The following is a 7096-nucleotide window of genomic DNA, read 5'->3' on the forward strand; positions in this document are numbered from 1 at the left end:
GTGAATCTGTTCCTCACATCAGGTGGCCAAAGTATCGGAGCTTCAGCTTCAGCATCAGTCCTTCCAATGAATATTTAGGACTGATTTCCTTTAGGATGGACTGGTTGGATCTCCTTGCAGTCCAAGGGACTCTCAAGAGTTTTCTCCAACACCACAGTTCAAAAGCATCAATTCTTCGGCCCTCAGCTTTCTTTATAGTCCAACTCTTACATCCATACATGACTACTGGAAAATCCATAGCTTTGACTAGACAGACCTTTGTTGGCAAAGTGATGTCTCTGCTTTTTAATATGCTGTCTAGGTTGGATATAACTTTTCTTCCAAGGAGCAAGTGTCTTTTGATTTCATGGCTGCAGTCACCGTCTGCTCTGACTTGACCAGCTCACACTCATGCAGGCAGTCAAGTCGTACCTGCTCCTCGGAGGAGCAGAGTGGACTGTGCTTCTCTGTCCTTACTCTGCCTTTTGTTTTCCTTCTTAGGTCAAGTCAGAGCAGTCACTAGCTTGTGATGTACATGGGTGCCCTCTGGAGGGTTTAAGCCAGGCGAGGGTAGGGCGTTTGGCATCCCGGTGGCCTCCGTCTTCCCGGCTGGGACATCTGGGCTCCGAGGCCACAGGTGCTCGGCGTACCTGTTGAGTGAGTGGAGGAAGCCGCCGAGCGCAGCCGTTAATGACTTCCTCTATCTGCCTCCCAGGGTTTTCGTCAGGGTCAGATGGTGGTGGCTGCGAAAGTAATTTGCAAAAGTGGAGAGAAATGTGCCAAGTGTGAGCTGTTAACATTCCTCTCAGGTGGGAGGCGGGCGGCATTCTTTTGCCAGAATCTCTCAGCAGCCTCGAGGTGAGCCTGGCGGACACTGGCCACTTTCCAAGGACCTCATTCCCACCTACACCGGGGTCCTTGAAGCGTGACCTCAGATCACGGAGCAATCTGGCTGGGCTTTACTCTTTGGTTCAGTGCCTGCTGTGTGGCTGTGTTTCAGGGGTGCTCTGGGTATCACTCTGCCCCTGACCTCAGAAAAACTCTCACGAGGTAGGGGAGAGGCTGACTTACAAACCAACAAATCCTCACATGGGGCCCGTGCTTGCAGCCCAGGCCAGTTTAGGTACCCGGGTCAGTGGTTGGGGGGGAAGCAGTGATTAATCCCAAGGAGATGGGGAGATGATAGTGGGACCCCTTGAAAGATGAGCCCCAGCCTCTGGAAACTTACATCTTGAGCCCTTGTGTCTTGACTCACCTCTCCCTGCCCCAGCTCCGCCCAGAGATTTTAGACAGTTTTTCTTGATCACCCTCAGCATGAACTTTTTGTTGTTGTTGCTATATAGTACGTCCTTGTTGGTTTTCTATTTTAAATGTAGCAGTGTGTACGTGCCATCCCAAACTCCCTAACTATTATTTCCCCCCATCCCGCCCCGCTGGCAGCCATAAGTTAGTTCTCTAAGTCTGTGAGTCTGTTTCTGTTTTGTAAGCAAGTTCATTTGTACCGTTTCTTTTCAGTTCAGTTCAATTCAGTCGCTCAGTCATGTCTGACTCTTTGCAACCCCATGAATCGCAGCACGGCCAGGCCTCCCTGTCCATCACCAACTCCCGGAGTTCACTCAGACTCACGTCCATTGAGTCAGTGATGCCATCCAGCCATCTCATCCTCTGTTGTCCCCTTCTCCTCCTGCCCCCAATCCCTCCCAGCATCAGAGTCTTTTCCAATGAGTCAATTCTTTGCATGAGGTGGCCAAAGTACTGGAGTTTCAGCTTTAGCATCATTCCTTCCAAAGAAATCCCAGGGCTGATCTCCTTTAGAATGGACTGTTTGGATCTCCTTGCAGTCCAAGGGACTCTCAAGAGTCTTCTCCAACACCACAGTTCAAAAGGATCAATTCTTCGGTGCTCAGCTTTCTTCACAGTCCAACTCTCACATCCATACATGACCACTGAAAAAACCACAGCCATGACTAGAAGGACCTTTGTTGGCAAAGTAATGTCTCTGCCTTTGAATATTCTATCTAGGTTGGTCATAACTTTCCTTCCAAGGAGTAAGTGTCTTTTAGTTTCATGGCTGCAGTCACCATCTACAGTGATTTTGGAGCCCAAAAACCATTTCTTTTCAGAATCCACATATAAGAAATGTGATACAATGTGTCTCTTCTGTCTGTCTTACTTTACTCAGTATGACAGTCTCTAGGTCCATCCATGTTGCTGCAAATGGCTTTATTTAATTCTTTTTAACAGCTGAGTAATACTCCACTGTATATATATATATATATATATATATATACACACACACACACACACCCCCACATCGTCTTTATCCATTCTTCTGTTGATGGACATTTAGGTTTCTTCCAGGTCTTGGCTATTGTGAACAGAGCATGAATGCTTAATCCCATAGATACAGTGTGTATCTGTTTATCATTGTAACGTCTTACATGTTTTACATGCTAAGGACCCCTGCTGGGAACTCCTGCTCTCATATCACCACTGGCATTTCCATCTTTTCAGCTCATTCTTCCAACCCCATTCAACTTCTCCTACATGTCCCAATGGTTTGAAAAGTCTTCCCTTCTGCTGACAGTCACCAAACATACAGCCCTGGGACACACAGAGGCCAGAACTCAGCTTGCCAGGGGCCTTCCTGTGAGCCTGGTGGCTGGTCTCTAGGCTTTAAGGGTGCTCCTGGCTCTCTCACCTCCTTTCCTGCGAGGGCATTTGGGAAACTTCACCCATCACCACCCTGCCACCTCCCCATCATCCTTCTGGGTGGCCCCGACATGTCAGAATGCTCTTACCTTCTGCCAAATCGACGTGGCCCCCACCCCAGCATGTCACGTAGGGTTGGGACTCTGCTGTTTCCTCTTGGTCATTGTCTTCTGGGTCCCATCCCTCATGTTCCCATTTTGGCATCACCGGCAGCCCGGCCCGCCCAACTGGGTGCTGATTGCTGGAGAGATGCCAGGCTGGGCCATGTGCTTCTGTCTGTGCCTCTGGTCTCGAGATCGTCAGCCTTCAGAGGGCAGGTACTGCTTCCCGTTCTTCTTTTCTGAGCCTTCCTCCACCTGAAGCAGTAATCCTTGCACACTTGTTGGTTGGCCTGTTTTTCCCTTCCTGATACAAATAGGAAAAGCAGGAATTGTTCCTCTTGTAACATGGAATACAGGACACCAAGCAGGGACTTAAAACCTGTTCGTTGAATGAATTTGTTGTTGTTTAGTCGTGTCCAGCTCTTTGTGACCCCGTGGATTGCAGCACGCCCGTCTCCTCTATCCTCCAGTGTCTCCTGGAGTTTGCTCAAATTCATTTCCATAGAGTCGGTGATGCTATCTAACCATCTCATCCTCTGCCACCTCCTTCTCCTTTTGCCTTCAATCTTTCCCAGCATCAGAGTCTTTTCCAGTGAGTCGGCTCATTGACCATCAGGTAGTCAAAGTATTAGAGCTTCAGCTTCAGCATCAGTCCTTCCAATGAATATTCAGTGTTGATTTCCTTTAGGATTGACTGGTTTGATCTCTTTGCAGTCCAAGGGACTCTCAAGAGTCTTATCCAACACCACAGTTCAAAAGCATCAATTCTTCGGCGTTCAGCCTTCTTTATGGTACAACTCTCACATCCGTACATGACTATGGGAAAAATCATAGCGTTCACTATATGAACCTTTGATGGTAAATTGCTGTCACTGGTTTTTAATCCACTGTCTAGGTTTTCTCATGGCTTTTATTCCAAGGAGCAAGCATCTTTTAATTTCTTGGCCACAGTCACTGTCTGCAGTCATTTTGGAGCCCAAGAAAATAAAACATGTCACTGCTTCCACTTTTCCCCCTTTCTGTTTGCCATAAAGTGATGGGATTGGATCCCATGATCTTAGTTTTTTGAATGCTGAATGAATGAGAGAGTGTTTTTGTTTCTTTTGGCATCATTTAGACAACGTGACACCCTCATATCCTGGCATCCTGGAGCTTGACTTTGAGCAGCAAGTCTTGAATCCATCACTGGCCTCTCGAAGTCACAATTTCTCAGGAGCCGAGCAGGATACTGGCCAGATGTCAATTCTGTCCCATGACTGATTTTCTCCTGGAGGAAGAGCCATCACGTTTCAGCTCCATCATGAAACCGATTGTCACAAAGCTGTGCCTTCTAAATTCTGCCTTGGGTGCCCTCAGTAATGCTCCTTTCTGGGGCTCTTTTCAGAGCCACCTTCAGTTGGGTTGGATTAGCGGAGACATTTAGACATTCTGCTTTGCAAATTGTGGAGAAATTACATCCCTGTCATATTTGAACACTCTGAAATAGGAAAGAATTACTTTATTGAGTGTCCCCCCCCTTCAACTGTTTGAATCTAACAAAATGTTTTCAAGCAATTTCTCACCACTGGATTTGGTGAAACTCACTTCAAGTGTCTTTCCAGAACCTTTCATAGGAAAGTAATTGTGTAATTAGCTATAAATTAGTAAAAATTATGCTAATGACTTCCAGGTGTGACATATTTTGTGCTTAAAAACAAGTAAGAGAAATAAAGGAGCTGTCACTGTGGTTCCCAAGTGAAGGTTGGCCCAGGCAGCTTGGCAGGCTGATGTGCACATTTACTTAATATTATTTTTTTTAATTATGTAATTTCTGAATAAGTACAAACAGACCGGAGAACAAAAGTACAACACACAAAACCCAGGGGTGGTTCTTTTGTGTGTGTGTGTGTGTGTGTGTGTATGTGTGTGTGTGTGTGTGCGTGTGCGCTTAATTAAAAGAAAGCTCAGCAGAGGAGTTTTCAGGACTTTTCAAACTTTTAATGGGAGGGACCAGAGTGGTGGGATGGGGCATGTCGAGGTTGGAGAGGTCGCTGGAACTCCTGGGGTCTTAAAGCCAGAAGCGGTCCAATGGCCTCTGGAGGTGTGGCCTCATCACACCCCGTTCATCTGATCTGTTCAGTTCTGTTATCAAGGTGAGTGCACCGTGGCCGAGACAAGGCATCTGTCACGTGCTTATGGCGTTGTCTTCGCCTGCATACAGTTCTTTTCTAAAAAAATTGAAGTCGCACTGGTTTATCATATTGTGTAAGTTTCATGCGTACAACATTGTATGTTGACTTCTGTGTGTGATACACTGTGCTCGCCATCAAAAATTTAGTTTCTAGCCATTACAGTCCAGCTGCTCCTATCACCCGTTTTGCCCTTCCCCACCCCCTTTCCCTTTGTAATCACTAGTCTGTTCTCTGGGGTTGTGTTTATTTTGTTTGCTTTTCTTTTCTTTTTTTTAATATTCCACGTATGGGTACAATCCTATGGTATTTGTCTTTCTCTGTCTGACTTATTTCACTTAGCCTAATACCCTCAAGCTCTATCCATGTTGTCACAAATGGCAAGCATTCATCTTTTTTATGGCTGAGTAGTATTCCATTGTGTATATGTATATCTTCTTCATCCATGCATCTGTCAGTGGGCACTGGAATTGCTTCCACATCTTGGCTATAATAAATAATTCTGTGATGAACATAGGGGTGCATATATCTTATCAAATTAATGTTTTCATAGTCTTTGGATAAATATTCAAACATGGAATAGCTGGGTCATATGGTAGTTCTAGCTTTAGTTATCTGAACCATCTGGACATTTCCATCATGGCTGCATCACTTTACATTCCTATTAACAGTGTGCATTCAGCGTGCATTCTTTACGTGACACAGTGCTTTACTATACTGGTTTTTCTTGTGTCTTTCTCCCTACAATCCTGTGAAGTATGTAGGACAGGTTTTCATAGAGTACATGAAAGTCAGAAGGACCACATTCTCCTGGGAGGAAGTAAAAAGAGCAAGAAGGAGAAGGTGGGAAATTGTTCCTTCCTCTTTTTCTCCCACCCTTTCCTCCTGCTCTTTCTTTTTAAATCCATTCGATAGGGATTGGTACCACTCTACTCTGCACCCACTAGCAATGGTGGTAAGGCATAAACCAGTCAAGCAGTCCATCTGTCGGTCAAACCTGCTGGGTCCTGTGTTAGGGGCTGGGCAGCCAGAGACCAGTGTCAAGTCAGAGCTCACTGTTGAAGGAGGCAGAAGTGAGAAACACTTTGATGGAGTCCCGGCAGTATGCTAAGTATGGTGAGCCCAGGTCTTGGGTTTTCAAGGGAGAAAGCCGCTTTCACATATTCCATCTCATCGTCTTTTCTTAAGTACATTTGTACTTGTGATATGCTATGTCCCCCACTTTGGTTTGAAGGTTGTGGTACCCAGGGCTGTGATAGAGGAATGCAGAAAGTGCTGTAGCTGGATGTAGACTAATCTGACCACAGTGGGTTGAGTCTCTCCAGCAGGACAGCTGGAATCCCAGAGGAAGGCAGAAGACGCTGAGGCCCAGTGTGGGGAGAGGATGTCTTGTGGGCAGAGCTGGGGTCTCTCTGACTGGGGCGCTCTCCTTCTGGGACGTGCGTGGCTCTCAGGTGGCTTCCAGGTAGAGCCCATACATCTGGCAGGAAGAGATGCTTCCTAGGGCAGGGCCTTCTTCCCGGGGCTCCATCTTGCCCTTTGATTCTTCCTGACTGCTTTCCTTCTAGAACCAAGCATGGGGGCAATCTGCTTTCTCATGACCCAGGAGATCAAGTCTAGTCCTTTGGCTGATATGCAAACCCTCTGCAGCTAGCCTTGCTGAAGGAATCTGGTCACATTTCCTGAAACTCCCCACTGGGCATGCCCTTCTGCTCCAAGGGCCACTCTCCTTGGCATTTCCCTCAAACCAGGCATAACTGTCCCTTTGCTGTCCTACACCGTCTCTTTCTAAAACACCAGCTTCTCCTCACTCCCTCCCCAAGGACAGTTGAGGTTCCAGCTCCTGTCAAGGCCCTTCCTGCAGAACTTCACCCCACATGTGAGCTCTCAGAGCCCTTTATCTCCATCGGCCTTACTTGGCCACATGGCTGTGGCTCTTTTGGAGGGCAAGAGACTGAAGGAGACTCAGCCTGTTTTAATTTCTAAAAAAATTTTTAAGATTTTTTTTTGTAGTTGTGGTGTACAGGCTATTCCTGTTGTGGCGTATGGGCTTAGTTGCCCTGCGGCATGTGGGATCTTAGTTCCTGGACCAGGGATCGAACCTGCACTTCTGCTTTGGAAGGTGGATTCTTAACC

General features: G+C 46.7%; 1 long non-coding RNA gene across 1 annotated transcript; it reads left to right on the top strand.

The window, feature by feature from the left end:
* The first annotated feature begins 693 nt into the window (after positions 1–693).
* On the top strand, positions 694–4454 carry LOC129644608 (uncharacterized). The gene is made up of 2 exons (XR_008710871.1): positions 694–1029; positions 3910–4454. It is a non-coding gene; the product is annotated as an uncharacterized LOC129644608 (long non-coding RNA).
* Positions 4455–7096: the final 2642 nt, after the last annotated feature.

The sequence above is a fragment of the Bubalus kerabau genome, chromosome 2 (genome assembly GCF_029407905.1).
Source record: "Bubalus kerabau isolate K-KA32 ecotype Philippines breed swamp buffalo chromosome 2, PCC_UOA_SB_1v2, whole genome shotgun sequence".
Classification (NCBI taxonomy): Eukaryota; Metazoa; Chordata; class Mammalia; order Artiodactyla; family Bovidae; genus Bubalus; species Bubalus kerabau.